General features: G+C 39.1%; 1 protein-coding gene across 2 annotated transcripts in view; it reads right to left on the bottom strand.

The window, feature by feature from the left end:
• Nucleotides 1–14878, bottom strand: part of LOC139708864 (uncharacterized) — a 33847-nt gene extending 18969 nt beyond the window's left edge. For both annotated transcript variants that reach the window (XM_071620827.1, XM_071620828.1), the window contains exon 1: nt 13797–14878. The gene's annotated coding sequence lies outside the window, so the exon portion shown is untranslated. The remainder of the gene's footprint in view (nt 1–13796) is intronic.
• Nucleotides 14879–21008: the final 6130 nt, after the last annotated feature.

The following is a 21008-nucleotide window of genomic DNA, read 5'->3' as shown; positions in this document are numbered from 1 at the left end:
TGTTTGCATTGGTGAGATATGTGACGAAAAACATCAGACTTTTTTCCCCCTCTTTGTGATACACTGTTGATATTTATCATATTACTACAGCTTACCAAGGTACACATAGCAGTTTATCCTTTGTGTTTTTATGATTTAGGATTCTAATTGGGGTTTGCAGTATTTCTATAAAATCTTGAGTTTAACCGCCTCACTATAAAGCATGACAAAACTTAAGCCAAAACTGAACTCGCACGTCACATACATATCTGAATCAGTCAATATTTTTGTGTGTCTATAAATTTGCGAGCCAATAGCGCCTGACTCACGAAATTCCCAATAATAAAACTGTCACGAAATATTTTGCATATTACAGTTAGTAGTGCAGATGAAGGTCACTATTCCTACTATCAACTTTTGAGGACTGATCATTCTGCTCCCCCCCCCCCCCCCCCATTACATAAAAGGTATGATTTGTACAGTTTAGGAGCATTCTTTATTACTATACCTAGCAAATCACATTTCCTTTGAATACTTCTATAGATAGCTAAATTTACAGCTAGAAAATCATTTTCTTTTGCTCTTAGTTCAGCAGCTTTAACTTTTAAGTTTGCTCTCACACCTGTTGTTACAGTGAACTAATTGTGTACTTATTTTTATTCTTTCTACTGTATACTACTGTAAAACTGAAGATTTTCACGGTGTTAAAATTATCTTCGAGCAACCAGAAACTATAGCGTGTAAATAAAAGCATGTGAATATTTTTGCTTGCCATAATGTTGCAGCAGTCGATGTCTTATTTTGCGGAATAACAACATGCAAAACTCTTCTCAACCGACGGAGTGTGAAAGATTATTTGTGCAAAAATATCCACTTTTATAGTAAATTATGTTACCCACTGATGACGTCACTGCCTATCTTGAACTGATATATGGCTAGAAAGTGATAGTTTGGCTGAAGTTCACAGATTACTTATTTCTGTCTTTAGGAAGTTTGCCAAAGTAAATCAGCATATATTCACCACAATACGAAGCATACATGTACTTGGCCAAGTATCAACAAAACTACCACAATGTGTCTTCGTTCTCACTCTTAAGGTTGTGCGGACATACGAACAGACAACCTAAATCCTGAAACACAAGACCTATGAACAAACTTGAGACTAGTCGCCAATCTACTCACTTATAGCATTAAGATAGCACATCATTTAAAGTTTGCTAAGGAAGATGATGAAAACTTAAAATCTAGGTCCCAATTTGGATGTCCAAATTTGGAACTTGAGAAGAAACACAAACACTATCATCTTTGGAGAGTAGGTAAAATCACTGGCATGCTATGAACAAATGAACAAGTCATTGCTAAACAATGCCAAAATCCCATTCATGCCAGGAAATCTCTCCTATACAATTGTAGTCTGTCCTTACCCTCTTCCCGACATTCTATTTGTGAGATGAGTCCCTGCAACCCATATTGTTCCTCTGAACAAAGGAACAGTATGGTCAAAGCAAAACATCACAAGAATTTTATAAGTAAGAATCTACAAATCTCTCATCTGAACAATCACCACTTATGGTGCTGAAACATGGACCCTAAGGAAGGCAGACACATGTAGACTTTAATCCTTTGAGATGAGATATCTCAGGACCATTGCAGGCGTTCATCTCCTAGACCGCACCAGGAATGAAGACATCAGGAAGTCTCTGAATATCACAAGATCCATCAGCCAAGAAATCCCCTCACGTAGAACGAAATGGTTTGGGCATGTAATTATTATTATTAAGTACCATTATTACTGAACTTATAGCCTACAGGACTTTCATAACGGACAGATGTCATTGTAGCTAAATTAAGTTGACTGTTCACTTTGACTTTTCACCCTGTCATTTCAGGCAACTAAACATCAAGCTGTACTTACATTGTATATTTCCTTTACCAGATATTACAGTATAGTTAAAATCATGTCAGATACAAGGAGACCCCACTTTAAACAAGGCAATTCATCAGGTACCAACTCAGCCTTCACAACATGGAATTCTTCTACTGTGAGACAAATTTTTGGCAAAAAACAAGAAAAGCAAAGAAGAATTAACTAGAGAAGCACTCTGAGAGCACAGACCTCCACCAAGCATGCAGCTCATTCCCACCACTGATCTTGTTCTTTCATAGGGATGTCAGTGATTTCCACCCATACGTATGGCATTGTGTGCTGAAAGTCGCCCGATTTCCTAATATAGAAGCCTTTGTTACGTCATAAACCCTCAGCTGCACACTGTGCCTCGCCCCAGCAGAAACTAGAGCACGCACTTTATCGCGCACATGCAAACCTCAATTACGCGCAGGATGAACTCCTAAGTTCTTTGACCCTTCCTTCCAAAATATAAAAAATCCTTCATAAATTCCCCCCAAATTCTCGGAACACTGCCAAAAGTTAATCGTTTGTTACTGTACTTGCATGTCATTCTCAACCTTTCCTGCAAGTTTCATCACAATCCATTTTGTACTTTTTGAGTATTTCGCACACGGACAAACTAACGAACTAACTACTAACAAACATACAAACCAATGGTAACGAAAACATAACTTCCTCCCTTGGCGGAGGTAATAAACATATAGCCCAGTAAACAGCAGTGCAAAATTCATGTGCCTTGTCCAATACAGCAAAGTGTGGAATAAAAAGTCCTGTACCCTACATTGTACATGTACCGTGTACATATTTAGCACTTTTATCCATGCGGGCTTGCAGCAACTGACTATTCCTTGCAACAAGGGCCAAATACATGTGCACTCCATATTATCTGAGCTCCAACTGGCTTAGTGAACAAGATCAATGCAGGCAATCAACTGCTTGAGAGATGTCACTTTCTGTAAAATACAAGGGATTTGGAACTGCCCTTACTCAAATGGGCAATGTTGTTTGAGAGATAAGAATGGGTGTGCTTTCCATCCATACCCAGTATGTTTTGGATGCGTCAACTGAAACTTCAACCCTATGATATTATCAAATCGGTAACTCAAAAACATTAATGCTTTATTCATAAGCATTACAGAGCCAAGTGCTGCATGCCAATCTTGGCACTGTGCACAGAAGAGAGACATCATTTTTTTTTTCTAATGTTTTATCTATAATTTATGCCTCTGCAATATATCAAACGGCATGTTTTATCCACTACCTAGTACATGATCCAACAACATCAAAAATACCACAAGCGTTATTGCTTTGCACCGTACAAGCCCTCTTGAGGTACAGCGTTCACCGACACTACTGTGTACTTCTGAGAAATCGATATACTCATTGGTCTGTCTTCAAAGAATGGTGCCTTTTTTTGGCACCTGTTAAATTTGGTTCTCTTTTCTCTTATTACCATTGCTTTGCAAAGGTCTACAGCACTCTGTCGTATTGTGATTAACACAATGTATTTAAAGATGATGTGCAGACGATGTGAATATTCATTAGCAAACATAAAAGGCTGGTTAGCTTTACCAGTACGTCTCCAACATGACAATTGTCAAAAAAAATTGACATAATGCATCAAGAATAACAGAGTCTTCCCCCTAATACTCTTAGCACTTTCCCTGTCGCATTTCCCTTTTTTCCTCTTCATGAAATTGCATCATGTTACGTAATATTGTATATGACCCATCAGAGCAGAACATGATGTAGGAATGCAAAATACATATTACATGTGTGTTTTCCGAGTGTCGGCTACAAACAGGGTCCAGTTATGACGGGGTATTAATTAGCCGGACCGACAACCTTGTTATAACAGGATTCTTAGCCTGCATGTCTCGAGAATGACAACATGCGTAAGTATACTGCCCTTTGACTTTTGACTTCTGTCGATGCAAATACATGGTAATTGTCAGTTTTCGTACCTTATCCACCATGTTACAGTTGTATATCATTACTGGGCATTCCTGGCTATTTTGCAAATTATTGGCCTTTGACCTTGACCTTTCAACACAAAATCCTACCACTTAATGGAACAAGGTAAGCACCGTAATGTGTCTTGCCCACAAACGCACAACACCTTTTTATTTTGTTCACAAACGGACCTATGGATCAAAAGTTAGTCCTGAGTCATAATTAAATGCACAGTACATTGGGCCCTAAAAGTTCATTGACCCCTGCCTGTGACCTTGACCTTGCAGTGACCATCCACTCCCCACGGTACATCTACCATCAAAGTTTGGTCACAAATAGACTTACGGATCAAAAGTTAAGGCCGTGTCACACCAGCCTTGCGTGCGACTTGCAAAGAACAATTTTGACTACCCGGAGGTCCCCGTAGATATCCGCACGTGACAGTACCTAGCATGTATCTCAAAAGTAGTCGCCCGGAGGTGCGCACGCATATTTTTTTACCCGCAACCGTGTTTAGGCCCTGTCACACCTTCCCGGGCAAGCTACTCGGGCTTGTTACGTGTAGGGATTTTCTAGCATACCGGACATTCCTGAGGGCGGAAAAGGATTTGTGCGAGTCAGCGCATGTGTCTTACTTGCTGGACGCGTTATACTTGCGAGTATACTGTGTGACCTTTGTACCAGTCGCGTGGGGGCTGACAACTTAGTGAAGGAATTCCTCTAATGGAATGGCTGAAATCTCACAGAATTTCATTATCTTGGCTGCATACGGGACTGCGAAGTACCTGCGCGGGAATTGCCTGGGAAGTACTGCCGCTAAGGGTCTCCTACTGGCATTCTGCGTGGACCTCTACGGGCATTCCCGCGACTCACCCGGAAAAAGTTTTGGTCATGCTCAAAACTTGGCTGCGGTTAAATCGGACTTGCGTGAGCACCTCCGGGCAACTACGCGCTAGATACTGTCAGGCGCGGACCAACTGCGGAGAGCTCCTTGGAGTAAATTTGTTTCCCCGCAAGTCAAGCCGCAGAAGTTCCCCCGTACGGTATGATAAGGCATGAATGAAAATTGCAAACATTCTTGTTCGCCCGCTGAAAATCTTCTACGTGCTGGAAACTACCTCCTCGCCAAAAGCCCGCGTTATGGTGTGACACGGCCTTTATGACCCATAATTAAAATCCGCAATAAAAACTTAACATTGGGCCCTAAAGTTCATTGACCCCTGTTTGTGACCTTTGACCTTGTGGTGACCATTTACTCCCCAAGGTACTGTAAAACACGATATATTCGCGGCACGAAATTTTCGCGAATTGGAGCCAACGGCCTTTTTCGTGGCAAGAAATTTTCGCGAATTGCCTCTTGCGTTCAATGCATACAGTGTAGATAAGAAATTTCGCGTGCATTTTAATTTCGCGAATCTTGGCGCTCGCGAAATTCGCGAAATTAAAATGCACGCGAACATTTCTCGTTTTACAGTACATCTACCATTCATGTTTGGTCACAAATAGACTTACGGATCAAAAGTTATGGTCCATAATCGAAACGTGCCCTAAAAACTGAACATTGGGCCCTAAAAGTTCATTGACCTCTGCCTGTGACCTTTGACCTTGTGGTGACCATCAACTCCCCAAGGGACCTCTACCATCCAAGTGTAGTCACAAATGAACTTATGGATCAAAAGTTATGACCCATAATCGAAACGCGCCCTAAAAACTTAACATTGGGCCCTAAAAGTTCATTGACCCCTGCCTGTGACCTTTAACCTTGAGGTGACCTTCATACTTTGTAAAAGGTAAAACTTTGTATGACCACTCTACCTTTCAAGTTTGATTCAAATTGAAGCCCAGAGTACAGTTATTCAAGTTTTTATAGCGTTACGGACAGACGACGGACGGACAGACACCGCAGGCGATCCCTTACGCTGTAGTTTCCCCTCACCTCCAGTGGGCTCGACAAAAACATGTAAAAGTAAGTTAAGTCATTTCTACCCTTTCACCAATTAACATTATCACTGTATATTCCTACACATAGATGAAATTACTGCTGATGGATTCAATTTTCAGCCAAGGTTTAGTAATTAATAACCTTTGACTAAGTGGGATTTTGCCCAAAAATCAATCAGCACATCGACAATCTATGGATGTAACACACATACTGTAAAGCAAGATATTTTCAAGGCAATGTAATTCCATTACAGTACCACTTGCTTCACAAGTTCACGTGTGTAGAATTAATGCATGCTTTCTTCTTTTATTCTGCTTCCATATGTACCCTGTCATGCATTCCTAATGAGATGATGCTACAGTATGTCATCAGCCTTGTTCACTGTGATTTGTTACGAATTTTTGAAATATTCATATTCCTTATCCTAATTATTATTATTATTATTTATTCGGCAATTCAATATACAATACAAGCTGACATAAAATACAAACAGAAAATCGTATTACATGATATAAAAATTGTGATGATTCCAGGTGCATGCTGCTGGTTGCCAGGGGAAGAAAAGGCAAACTTAATCACCGAGGCTCGAGACCTTCCTCCCCGACCAGTGCATGCACCCAGAATCAGCTATATCAATGTAAAACAGATACAAAATATTATCAAATAATACATTATTACACAAAGATGCTCTGAATTCAAACACAAATATGACTAAAATTATAACTGAATATAAATGATGCCCTACCCTGACCTGATGGTGTTAGCTCATCCAGCAAAACTGGTGATTTGATATTCTTTCCACAAAAAAAAAAAAAAAAACAAACATACAAATCACTGTACATTCTGTAATTCTGCACCCAGTATGACTAATTTATAGATATGTTTAAATGCAACAATCTGAAAATCATCCAGGTCTCCTTTAAACTGACTCTTCCCCCTGCACGAACTGTTGTTGACTTAACATTGCCTACGATATACACTTGACTCCACTTAATAAAGTCCTGGGGACCGGCAGTTTTCTTTCGTTATAATATCAAAATTTTGCTATAACTGAACAAATAAACAATAAACAAGAGACCCGCAGGTCTAGCGCTCACTTGAGTATCGCAAGTTCACCTTTCACGCAGTCACTAATCTTAATCATTTACAGCTCTACCAAAATTTGACCAGGCATTCTCAAGTAGAAGATGAAAATGAACAATAAGCCCCCCCCCCCCCCCCCCCCCCCCCCCCCCCCCGGGCCCCCCGGGGTGGGGTATGGTGCCCATTTAAATAAGTTGAGATCCTAACCCCCTAGGGATGTGGTACCTGCCAAGTTTGGTGAAAATCCATTGTGAGGTTTTCAAGAAGAAGATGAAAATGTACAATTTAGGCCCCCATTTGGACCTCCCTTTACTCCCCAAGAGGGGCACCACTGGATCTGCTATGAACAAACTTGAAACTACAGTAATTAATGTACTAACTCATAGTATTATCTTAGCTCTATCACTTCTGATTCTAGAGAAGATTCCTTAATTTTGGGAGGTTTGGGCCCCTTGGGGCCCTCCAGGTGGGACATGGTGGCCATTTGAACAAATTGACATCCTATGCCCCTAGGGATACTACCTGCCAAGTTTGGTTAAAATCGGTCATGGGATTCTCAAGAAGAAGATGAAAATGTACAATTTAGGCCCCATTAGGACCCCTCCCCACTACCCTCACTGGGTCCCAAGGGGGGCACCCCTGATTCCGCCATGATCAAACTTGAAACTACAGTCATCAATGTAATAACTCATAGTATTATCTTAGCTCTATCACTTCTGGTTCTAGAGAAGATGATTTTTAAAGATTCCTTAATTTTGGGGGGTTTGGGCCCTATGGGGGCCCCCTGGGTGGGGCAGGGTGCCCATTTTGACAAACTGAGATCCTTTGAGATACATTGATTGGATTTAGCAATACCACACAGGTCACATAAACTGTAAATCACAATAAAGACAAGATGTACGATGTATACAGCACACTGAAATGTGTAAATATCAATTGATATCACAGAAGCATTTAGAACCTCACAGAATGGAAAGAATGCTAGGAACATTGAAGATATGAGATAACACTATTACTAGATTCTAGTATATACAGAGTACAAAACTGTGTTAGCACCCTAGACATCAGTTCAACTCATTTCAAGGTCTGTAACTCATGTTAAATCTACCAAGTTTTAGAGTAATTCTTCTTGTTTGTGGTACAAATGTAGGGTGCCTAAAATTTGTGGCAAGGGCAGTTTCAGTCGTTGATGAAATGCCCAATCAGGTGCAAGAGTGCTCTCACTTCCCGTAAGAACCCCCATTTTCAGAGCTACCAAGTCTCACGCATTCTGAGTGAGACTCAAGCATTTAGGGGTCGTCTCACGATCTCACGCATGGCACTCATTTTTCTCACGCATCGGGCAAAGTCTGCAATTTGGGCCCATAATGAGGATCATAGCTCAAAGGATTAAAGTGATAGTTACAATTGAAGGAATATTTTCCTTTTGTCTTTCAAAATAAGTAAAAAATAGTCACTTAGTATGCACCTGATCGCAAAAAATTGAAAAAGCTCCCTACCGTGGGAGGCCAAGGGGGGAAACCCCTCCCACATCCTCGCTTGTGCGCACATTCGCTCGCCTAGATGCCGAGTCATGAAAATCTCACTCATAAAATTTTTTTGAACTTGGCATCCCTGCATTTTTGTTACTCGGGCCTTACACTGTAGCATACTACAGCTGTATGCTCTTTAGCTGAAAAACACATAAACATCCCATAGGAAGCTTCTCAAGCCAGAAAGTTTGCAAAGTACACTGGTAAGTTACAAGGCTTATGGACATGTACATAGATATGCCCAGACATAAATATAATTGTGCTTTAGATGCCAATTTGAGTTAATGGGAGAGAGTAAGAGTGGCTTTCTATTCCCAGTCAACGCAAATACTCAAAATGAACGATTTCACAAGATTTCTTAGGGAAGCCACAAACAGAGCTGTGATAGAGGATGCATGCTACTATGTGCATCAGATGGCATATCCCACATGCTTTCATCACATGCGCGCAATCTGCTGGTGCTGCTACAGTGTATGTAAGAAATTGTGTAACCTCGAGCTATGACTGGATCAGAAAATTGGATCGACAAATTTGCCGAGATATCGGTATTGGATTGGAAATCAGCGAAATAATCGCAACACATTTTGGCGTGTTTTGCATTACAAAAAAAAAAATCTTTACTGCCATGCTCTGAAAATCAATCGTTCTCAAAGTCTGATTTGCAGTACTACTGCTTACGGTGCGATTCATGCTTGATTCATATTTTCTTAAACCAAATTTTCTAGATTCATTTTTGTTTGGTGGCTGAAAATTACAAGCATTAACTACTCTACTGCACACTTGCTTTCTAAGCAATGACCAAAACTTACATTGTGTAGTGACAGTGAGAAGATTCGTTCAATCTGAGAGTGAAAAGATTTGTTCAATCTGAAAGTGAAATAATGTTCGTCTATATTCCAAAACTTTGTTATTCTTGATCACAAATATTCAGTATACTTGTTAATTCGAAAATGAAATAGGGTTCATTAATCTGAACATTTGTGGCGATATTCTGAAGTGACGTTTGTTATTTTGAAAGATTAATAGACCGAAAAGTAAGTACAATTCGTTATTGAATTTTCAAGTGCACACTTACAAATTTAATTTCATTTCCGGATTAACAGACCTTGAAATGGAAAAAAAAACAACAACCTCATTAATGGATCGATGAACCTTCTCAATATTACAATACAATCGAATTTGGCTTTCGGATAACCGAACCTTTGAAATAACCTTTTTTTTTCCATTTTTTTGACTAACAAACTTCATCCTACGGTAAAACTTACCTTACTTCATTTATGGATTAAACGAACCTTTGGAAATAAAATAACGAACTTTGTTTAATTTACAGATAAACAAACCTTCAAAAAAACTAACATTCTTTTTTTTTTCAGACTAATGAACCACTTTGAACTAAAGAAACTTCAAAATATCAAACTTCATTTCATTTTGGGATCAAACAACCTTTCAAAATTACGAACTTTTTTCCATTTTCAGACCAACGAACCTTCGAAATAACTAACCTTGTTTCATATTTGGATTAAGCAAACCTTTGGAACAGCAAACCTTTATTTCATTTTCAGATTAACAGACCTTCGAATCAGCAAATAAGGATGTAATCGTTTGTTACCTTTTTTTTCATTATTAATAATTTCTTGAAGTTACATTGCAACACATGTTGTGTTGTCTTTGATTCCTGTGATTCTGGCGAACTCTCTATCAAGAACGCACATGGGAAAGAGCCACGCATGCCTACGCTCAGAGTTTCGGGTTTGCAGTCTGTCAGTCTTGACTGTTTCTCTGTTACCGCTTTCCTTTTAGCTGTGTAGGGAAGATCTATCTACACATGAAGCTTCATCAACATCCCAGAAGCGAAGCGTTGGAGTGATAGTTGGGAAAAACTACAACCTTGTGGTGCCCAGAGACTACTTTTCTTGGAAAGAATGCAGCCAGTGCTTGCTTGCATGTGAGATGGAAAAATGATTAGAGCTCGTTGCACTTTTTGCTCGATTTATGACCATGTTGTCATTGATGTCTGTTAGACCTCTTTTGAGGACAAGGTCTGTGAAACAGGTCCATGTGGTGAAAATCTATAGCTTGCACATGCTTGGCAAAGTAGCACATTACTCAACAATATACCAATTCTTTTCAAAGCGTGATCATCACTGATCGGATGATCTGTTACCCACTAGTTATTATACCCTACAAGTGCTGTAGCCTCTTATCCACCTATTGTCTCATGCCACAAACTGCAACACTCCCCTGCCGCAAAATCGGACACCCTGATGCTAACCTGCACATACCAGTTTATACCCTGCTGCAAATAGGGACACAAAGACCGCACATCAATTGAGCCACTCTTGAGCATGCGAATCGCTATCAGATAGTACACTGTACATGAACTGATATGGGTATCCTAATCATGCATCCTGATCATGCATGTTGAGCGAGTTGCAATTGTCAAAGTCATTAAACAATTTAGAGGTTCTAGTGATCATGGTGATTGTATTATTTCTCCCGACTTAGATTCAGCGAGGATAGACGATTATAAAAGGGGGTCAAAGTGTTTTGTCGTTTCATATGCTGCAAACTGGGATATAGGCCCTGACCCACTTTCGCACTTCGACTCAGAATGGGCTTTCCTACTACAGCGGATAGAGTCTGTATAACAAGTGCGATTCTTGTTAATATTAATGCATACAGGATCTTACTTTTTTTTCAGGTTTACTTTGCATTTTCAGGGCTAGAATAAGCCCACCAGTATTCGGCCACCTGCCAAAATTCGGTCACTTATCACAAATCACAAGCCAGCCAATTCTTTTGTCACAACACACGCATACCGTCGCTGGGGTGACATGACCTTGCATCTCAAATTTTGGTGAAAATGACTTTTTTGGATCAATGGTCAGATAATCAGTTAAGTAATGTCCTGTCCAAATCCTAGCTGTCTTTCCCCCAAAATGGAGCCACCATGGCATGCCAAAGGAAAGGCTATCCCATTTGATACACTGTCATATATACTAGTAGTGCTTTGGCCGCCTTGGTCTTTTTGCTCTCCTGAACATTTAGATATACTGTATCAAATTATTTCACATACTGGCACTGTTATTCACAACAGGAAAGTCCCTCAGTTATCTCTAAAAGTCTATCAAAAATAAATCGATGCAACCTTTTCAAAGCGTGCAGGAATTAAGTTCAGTGTTAAAGAATCAGGGTCGCTGATAAAGCACTAAAAATGGAGAAATATGGCGTTCTGTTACAAGATTTTTCGCTTAGCGCAAGCTCAGGGTGTGATGGTATACGCCAAACCCCCCCCCCCCATATCTCAGTATGTGCCGATGCAGTGACTTAACCCTAAAAAGGACGGGGGGGGGGGGGGGGGGGGGGGGTTTGAATCAACCCCCCTCGACATTTTTCGAGACTATTCCGCCGTGCGGAAACTTTTGACCGTGCCGTTCGCAGACTTTTTACTTTCAAGTCTCGCGCATCTTTTGACACCATTTTCGCGAAAATCGCGCATACCGTTACGACGCTGCACGACCTTTTATACAAGCCTGTCAGACCAAAAATGGCTCAAAAACGTGATTTTGTGTATAAAGTCTATGCAAATGGAGTTTTCTCACCTTATTCATAAAGATATGATTATTTTCACTTTCATAGGCTGAAATTAATTTTAGCATAATTATGCTTGAAAAAGGTTCTGTCATAAATTCTGTAAAAAAATAATGATAAAACAAAAAGTCGAAAAACAAGGAAATACATAAGAAATTCATAAAACAATAAAATACATAGGAAATTAAGCTTGATACCAGATTTTTTTTTTCAAGTACATTGTTAGGAATGCTACAAAGAATGTTATCACCAAAAATTAGGATTCTAGGAGCTTTACTTTCTGATTTAGAGCAATATGTATGATTTTATGCATATATTACCATAATTAACTAATATAATGAAAATGTCAATTCCTTTTCATACAATGTGGTAGATTACGGCACAAGTAATACATGTGCCAATTTTCATGGCAATTGCGCGATCGACGGCAGAGATCTGGGGGGGGGGGTTCGAATCAAATCCCCCTCGGCCACAGAACACCCCAAATAGCCCAGTCTGGTTAGGGTTAAAGGGGTCGTACGGTTTTGGTTGAGACCTAATTTCAGGTTTCTAACATTTTTGGTGAGATAACGAGAAACCTCTACTTAAATATGAAAGAGCATGTAATTCCATGAGGAATTCGATGTTTATTTGATGAAAATTGGTTTTGAAATAGCTGAGATATCCAAAACAGAGCGATTCTAATAAGTGTGACACACACTTTATTACGATCGATTTGTTTTACTTTGTTTTTGGATGTTTCAGTCATTCCAAACCTGATTTTCATCAAATAAACTTTGAATTCCTCTTCATTCCAAACCTGATTTTCATCAAATAAACTTTGAATTCCTCTTCATTCCAAACCTGATTTTCATCAAATAAACTTTGAATTCCTTGTGAAATGGTATGCTCTGTACTATTTTATATGTGTTTTCTTGGTATCTTGCAAAAAGTTAAAAGCCCAATTCTCATCCCCACCAATACTGTACCATCCCTGAGGTTGAATGCAAATGCCGACATGCGCTGCATGCCAGAATTCTTCCACCAAAGGGTGCCTCACTCTCCCCGATGCAACTTTGCACCAACAAGTTATGGCGCGGCGCATTTTTCAGCATCCCTGAATGCGCATTGAAATTGAACACGCATATCGCGCGACCAAATTCTGGCTGGGGTCGTTGGATTCTGGTTGGTTATCACAGCAATATCGATCTTTATTTTTGGATTTAAAACAAATTCTAGGATGTAAAAGTAAAAAAAAAAATTGATATGAAATAAGTTTGATGTATTTAACATACATACACTGTAGGGTCTAGATTTCTACATTTTTGTATACAATTTTGTATATAGACCCCCTAGTCTATATCTATTAACACTATTTTAATTGAAAAAACCTGAAGTGGCCAAACTCAATGTCTAAACCAATCTACCGTACAATTAACGCAATCATACATAAAGAAAGGGCAAAGTCAAGGAAATGAGGTCTAACCACATTACTGGTCAACTGTGATAGTCTGTGTGTAACACGCATCTTGATACTAAATGACAGGAAGATCTTGCAATTGTCTCATCCACACATGAACAAACATTAGATTCTAGAGGTTTTCAGAATCCTGTAAAAATAGGAGCTTGAGCTAAATGTCCGAGGGTAATCTTGGTAACCATTCTGGCAACTTCGAAATGCAATAAATATGTTTACCGTTTAGAAATCTAACGTTAGAGGATCTAGTGACTAACTACACTAGTAACAAGTAGCTAGATTCTGGCCTAGACCCATTATTGATCTAACAAGTAGATATCTAGACATCGTGGTGTGCTGAAAATTACTTACACAAAATATAACGACAGAGGTGTTTGTGCCACGCAACTGCCATTTAATGCGATCTGAACAATTTGTCAAATCTAGAATCTAGGCAGGATTGTTCATATGTAGCACAAACTCTTGTTGACTCCAGCTCTGTGGATGTGTTGTCTGTTGAGATGAAGGTATTAGTGGCACTCTTCTGTTCTACTGTTCCACCACCACTGCTGCTGTAGGGTGGCTACTTTCGTCAGTTTGCAAAAGTCACACAGCAACAAGGCAAGGCTGATCTGACACAGAGAGCCTCAAGCCAGGTTGTGTGGAGCTTTCAAGCTGCCGAGTGCTGACGCGCTGGCCTGGGATCCGAGTGTCCGACTTCCAAGACCATGAAGACTGATGTAAAGAACCTATCGCTGGAAATGCAGAACTTTACGTCCCACGCACGATAAGCGCTGTGGCGTGGCACACAATATGGAGGAGTCAACGTTTCGAATCATTAGCTGCCCGTGTTTCGCTTCACTCACACAGTCTCAATTCATCACCAGTGATCACGGAGAGTTGTATCTTGTAAATGGCCGGCCGGCTAGTTCACCAGGCCAGGGCCAAGAGACCTCAAATATACCTAGCTAATCTGAATCACTTACGCCGAGTTCACTGAATGTTGTCTTCCTTCAACCAGAGTTGTAGAGTGTCTCTAAGCATGCACAGTTCAGCTTCAGAATGGGTATGGTTGTCCAAAATTCCCAAGGACAGTGACGACCGCCATGTTGGTAAAGCTCATGGGTTGATACGTTGTACGTGCGTCATATGTTGGTACCGCCGTACACAAGTTACGTTCGTACTTGTGTAGATCAATGCCTGGATTATATGCGCGTATAAGTGTATGCAGCCAACAGCCTAAGACTTATTTAAGTGCAAGTGCGAAGCCTTTTCAAATGTCCATCGCTTTCAGAGTTAAGACAGTCAAAGTGCTTCAGAATCCAGTTTGAGTTATTACTGAAATGTTCGTAAATAGATAGGTGATATTTTCGTTAAGTGTATTGCCACAAAAACGCAGATTAATAACGATTTTCACAAGTTTTTCTTTAATTTCCCAATGATAGACTCTTACAATTGGGGCACACACACACGAAACTAGGGAAACGCACGCGCGGCGGGCGTGCGCCAAACGTTCGTGCGTACCCGGTACCCGCCGTGCATGCGAGTATCATGCATAGCATGGTACGGTGAGTGCAGTGCGACGTGCGGCAGCGGCCGTGTCGCCAGCTAGCTCTACGGACGGATGCAGCGTATTGTATCGATCAACGAGAACTAAGAAGTAGTTTGTAAATTGTATAATATGATAAAAATATGCATAAAATGGGAGTTTATAGATTAAAACATATATTAGGAAATAATGGTGAATTGAAATGTGATAGATATTTTAGAGATTTAGGCTAAGGAGTAAAAGATATTTTTTATTTGTTAAGACGTATTTATGAAAGTATACCGGTGGTTTGGAGGAGAAATATGAGAGAAAAAGAAAAAGATATTTTGGAAACTGATTTTATTATAGGAGGGAAAACAATTGACATTAGTAATTTAAGATCAAAGCAAATGTATTTGCAATTTCTTAAGGAAAAAGAAAGTGCAGCACCGATTTTTGATAGAATCAAACGAAATTATGGGTTTTCTGTTAAGGAGATAGAAAATATAATGTACATTAAATAGCCGATTACGAGAGTTTCAATTCAAACTGGTGCACGGTATTGTTTATACAAATCGTCATCTTTTTCGGTTCGGTTTTGTTGCAAGCAACTTATTCTCTTTTTGTGAAAAAGAAGATGAAACATACAAACATTTACTTTGCACTTGTGAGCATGAGAAATTAATCTGGAAATTATGTAAGAGAATGATAGATGAAGTTGATTTAAAAAATTGTGCTTGGGAAGAAATTCTGTTCGGGAGGAAGGAGGGCAATATGGGAAAACACCAATTGTTAAATCATACTTCAATTTTGGCTAAATATTTGATTTTTAAAAGTAGAGAATATGGAAAGCCGCCTACATATAATGAAATAACAAATGATATATTAGAGGATAGATTTGAGGAAAAGAAATTAGCATCAATGAGGGGAACTTTAACCATTCATTTCAGTAAATGGGAAAATTTGAAAGTATAAAGACAAGTATGCGGAGCCAGATGTCCACGGGGAAGGGGGAAGGGATGGGAAGGGTAGTTGGGAGGGGAGGAGGTATGTATAGGAAGAATGGTTTGATGGGTGTATTGGTTTATAATCGCCGGGGGGGGGGGGGGAGGGAGGGAGGGGGTATAAAAGGGGAATATCGATTCCATTTTTGTGTGTGTAGAGATCGATGACGTGTCAAGTATTTTTTTTTTTTAATGAATGTACTGTCTTGCTGAAAGTACAGCTCGATTTGATTTTAACGAAAGTAAGTGAGCAGTGTATAATGTTTTTGTTTTTTTTTTCCCGGTGCATTGTATATTCTTTACGAATGTACTGTTTTGCTGAAAGTACAGCTTAGCTTGATTTCACTATAATTGTGTTATGCTGAATCGTGGATTTAACAGTATGTGATTTGAGTTATCATGAATTTGTTTCGAATATGGAATTAATAAAAGGTTATGGAAAACAAAAGTATTGTGCGCCAGCACGAGGTACTTCTACGCTCTTTGGTATCGATAGCAGCCACAAGTAGACGTGTAATTTTTCTTATTTTATTTTTTTTTTGACACCGGTCTGTTGCGCGCGTTGTTCCGTCATTATCGCTAAAAACGGCAAAAGACCGGCTGAATTGTCAAGACTAGCATACAAAACTTTAACCTGCGATTGTTTCAAACTGGATTTCTACTAACCACGTACAGTTCCGTCACATGAAATTGAAATTGGAATTGAAACAGTATTTTCATTTTTCCGAAAATGAAGATTCCGTTGAAAGAACAATAAACATATTTTGCCTAAATTAATCAAATTTGCATTTTTTAAAATCAAGCCTTGATACCAAGTTAATATGTAGGCTATATTAATGGTTTTCTCACCATCCATAAATGAACTCAGCACCTCAAATAGCCCAGCAGTACAAATTTTCATAGGTCCAAACGCATGATATCACAATGAAATGAAATAATAGGATGTTTTACATAGAATAACTGAAATCTGCATAATTAGGCACTATCATAAAAATGAGCACATTTCTGATCAAATGATATTCATAATCGGATGGACTCAGCACCCAAATTTTATCCCACTTTACAAATTTTCAGTGATCCAATGCACTCCCACCAATAAAAAAAAAGAGGAAAATATCACATTTGCAAATTAGTTACATTTGCAAAATAGGCACTGATATCAATAGAACGTGCAAGTTTTTGACTTGGCAACATTCATGTTTGGATTCAGCACCCAAAATTACCCACTGTACATTTTCAGGTGGTGCCTTTTACAGACTACGAAACTAAAAAACTAGACTGATTTTTCCATGTCATCCCAAATGGTCTATATAGGTGTAAACAGATACCGGTGAACTTACCGAGGAAATACCCCCAAAATAAATAAACTTCACTTGACAAAGAGATGAAATATTCCGTACAGAACGATACAAAGATGGCAAAAATTGAATAAGGAATAAGGATACAGAAGATTGACAATTTGAAATTTCACCCTTTTTTTTCCTCCAGATTCTTTTAAAGCAGAAATTTATAGAAAATCTAGAAATATGACAAGTTTGATATCTACGGAAAGCTAAGAAGCTAGTTAACAAAACTGGATATCTTTTAGACGATGTAACTTTACCCCCAAACTGTTTTTGAGATTGAAAAAACACCCAATTTCCATGACCACGTATAGCTCCGTTCGCCACAAGAAACATCGGATTTGAGCGACATCTAATGTGTAATATGAGCTGATTTGCCGTACGGCTTTTTGAGACCCGCTCATGGCAAAACCCGAAACTTCTCGGCAGATGATGTGATTTCGCGCTACAGCCCGAAAAAGGTCAAAAAATGACCTCAGGGACCAAATTGACATTTTGGTATACACGTTGTGGGGGGATATTTTCTAGTTTCTGATTGATATCAACAACATTTCGAAATACAACCTACAAAATGTGGAATTTTGAAGAGAAAAGTGGGATGTCAATCTCAAAAGTTGGCCAAAATCTTACGTCTAAAGACCAAATCGCCTTCGCTTACGGCGAAAATGACTGTTCTTTTGGCGATCGTGCTAAAATCTTAGATATTCTGCGTAAAACTCTGACACATTGCTATGGTACCTACAGAAAGCTCTACCTCTGCTTATTCCAAATATGGTCATGGCATGATGTCATGCTACTCACTGTCATTCATAAATTCGTCTGAAACATGCGTAAGTTTATGCAAATCGTCTCCCTTGCATTATCAATTGCACAAGAAATTTTAAAAACAATAAGAAAAAATAGAATGTTTTTTCGTGAATTACAGTGTAAAATGATAATGAACAAAATCAGATTGTATCAAATGCGTTTGTAAATTTTTCTAAACATCGGCGCACGAACTTGCTGCGTAACCTGCTCTTGGTGTATGGATTGCGATGATTTATTGAATTATTTTAGCTGTGATTTTCTGATGCACGCGCTACAAGGGGTTCTTTATTTTTCTCCCTATTGTTTCCTCAAACTTCAACGGGATTGCGATGATTTTATGAATTATTATTCGGCTGTAATCTTTATGATGCACACGCCAAAAGGGGTTGAAAATGTGTCCTGTGTTTTTCTCCCAATAATCTCTTTGCATTTCGTACATGCGTTCTTAAAAGGTATAGGCCTACTATACGACACGGCCAAATTCACGATCCTTTTAGCGCCTATTTCCGATACAATATCCGCGGGAATGCGATATACGGCTGTAATCTTTTGTGATACACGCACCAGAAGGATTGAAAATGCGTTCTTTATTTTTCTCCCGATAATCTCTTCGCATTTGTGCATGCGTTTTCAAAATTATACACTGCATGCAGGGCCGAATGCGAGATTCTTTTTGCGCCTATTATTGTTTACTCAAATTTCAACGGGATTGCGATAATTTCATGAATTACTATTCGGCTGTAATCTATATGATGCAAGCGCCAAAAGGGGTTGAAAATGTGTCCTTTATTTTTCTCCCGCTAAACTCTTCCCATTTCGTACATGCGTTCTTAAAATGTATACGACACGGCCGAATTCACGATCCTTTTTGCGCAATTCTACTAATATCAGCGCGATTGTGGCGATTTCATGAATCTTCGGATGTAATCTTTTGTAATGCACGCACGCACCAGAAGGGTAAAAATGTGCTTTTTATATTTCTCCCGATAATCTCGTCGCATTTGTGCATGCGTTTTTGATAACCAACACGGCACGCAGGACTGAATTCAAGATCCTTAATTTGCGCCTATTATTTCCTCAAATTTCAACGGGATTGTGTTTATTTCATGAATTGTTATTCGGCTGTAATCTTTTATAATGCACGCACCAAATGTGTCCTTTATCTTTTTTTCTCCTCTAATCTCTTCGCATTTCGTACATGAGCTTTTGAAAGGTGTACGACGCGGCCGAATTCATGATCCTTTTTGGGACGATTTCTACCGCAAATAATTTTATGTAAGCGGGACTGCGATGATTTCATGATTTTTTTTCTCCCTAGTATTATCTCTTCACATTTTGTGCATGCGTTCTGAAACAGTACACGGAAGGGCCGATTTCGTGATCCTTTTTGCGCCTATATTCATTATGAGACCATTCTGAAAGAATGAAAATACATTTGTATTCATTTGTGAAATGACTGTGTAAAATGAAAATGAACGCAATCAGATCCATTTACTGTATCGCTGAATATCGAATATGTTTTTACCTTCGATAAAAATCGGGACAAGGAAATTAGTTCTATAACATGTCAACTGCCACGTTGCTGCGCGCGAAGCCGGGATCGGATCGATCTTGCGTTAAAAAACTGAGTAAAATGACCCAGAAATGCGTGCGCTTCTGTCAATGCTTCTTGTCTGGCATGACCGCCGATCAAGCAAACGAACAAACAAAACGGGGATGGGGGAATGACATGCATTTCAACAGTTACATTGTTTCCTGGTCATCTCGGACCGGTAATTTGTGGATTTCCTGAAAAGTAACCGGTCCGACAGTGACTTTTACCGGTCTTTGACCGTCGGACCAGCGCCAGTGTGCAGCCCTGTATCATATAGTTTGTGAGGCAAATTTTACATTTCCTAAAGCTGAAATATGAGTTGTTGTTTTTTTATTTCTGTATATGAAATGGATGTGCAGAGCATGACATCATCAACTAGCTCATTTGAATTTTCAAAAGGACTGGTCAAAAAATTAGATGTTTTTCAAAAAATATAACTTTTCAAAATGTCATGTCTTCCTTAATTAACCCTTATCCAATTGTTGTCATTTTTGTATCGTTCTGTGGGGAATATTTTTTTTTCTTTCTTTAAAGTTTAATTATTTTGGGGATGGATTTCATTAAAGGGATTGTACAGTATTGGTGGCGATGAGAATTGGGCTTTTAACTTTTTGTGAGATACCAAGAAAACACTTATAATAGAGTTCAGATCATACCATTTTAAGAGGAATTCAAAGTTTATTTGATGAAAATCGGGTTTTGAATTACTGAAACACCCAAAAACAAATTAAAACAAAGCGATCGTAATAAAGTGTGGGTCCCACACTAAGTATCAGAATCGCTCTTTTTTGGCTATCATAGCCATTTCAAAACCAATTTTCATCAAATAAAAGTAGAATGTCTCATAGAATTACATACTCTTTCATATTTCATAAAAGGTTTCTCACTTTCTCACCAAAAAATATTAAAAACCTGAAATTAGGTCTCAACCAAAACTGTACGATCCCTTTAAAGGTTCAGAAGTTTGTCGAGGCTCACATGTGTTCATACATGTGCTGCATTCTATGGGGCGCCAAGTATCTCATGGCCTATTTCGTTACAAAATCAGTCATTTCGACAACGAAATGGTCAACAAAATGATTAATGAAATTATTATTTCATCGACAAAATGTTGTCACTTCGTCATGCAAATCATGGGTCTTCTCGCATTTTTTTTTTTTTTTTTTTTTTTGGGGGGGGGGAAATGTTGTCATTTCGTTAACTCTCACAAACCATGGGTCTTCTTGCATTTCTTTTTCTTTTTTTTTTTTTTGGGGGGGGGAGGGGTGCATTCCCATTTTGCAACCACCCCCCCCCCCTCCCCTTCGC

The sequence above is a fragment of the Diadema antillarum genome, unplaced genomic scaffold, assembly GCF_040938485.1.
Source record: "Diadema antillarum isolate AM-2024a unplaced genomic scaffold, OU_Dant_1.0 seq00001379_RagTag, whole genome shotgun sequence".
Lineage (NCBI taxonomy): Eukaryota > Metazoa > Echinodermata > Echinoidea > Diadematoida > Diadematidae > Diadema > Diadema antillarum.
This window is presented reverse-complemented; position numbering and strand designations above follow the sequence as displayed.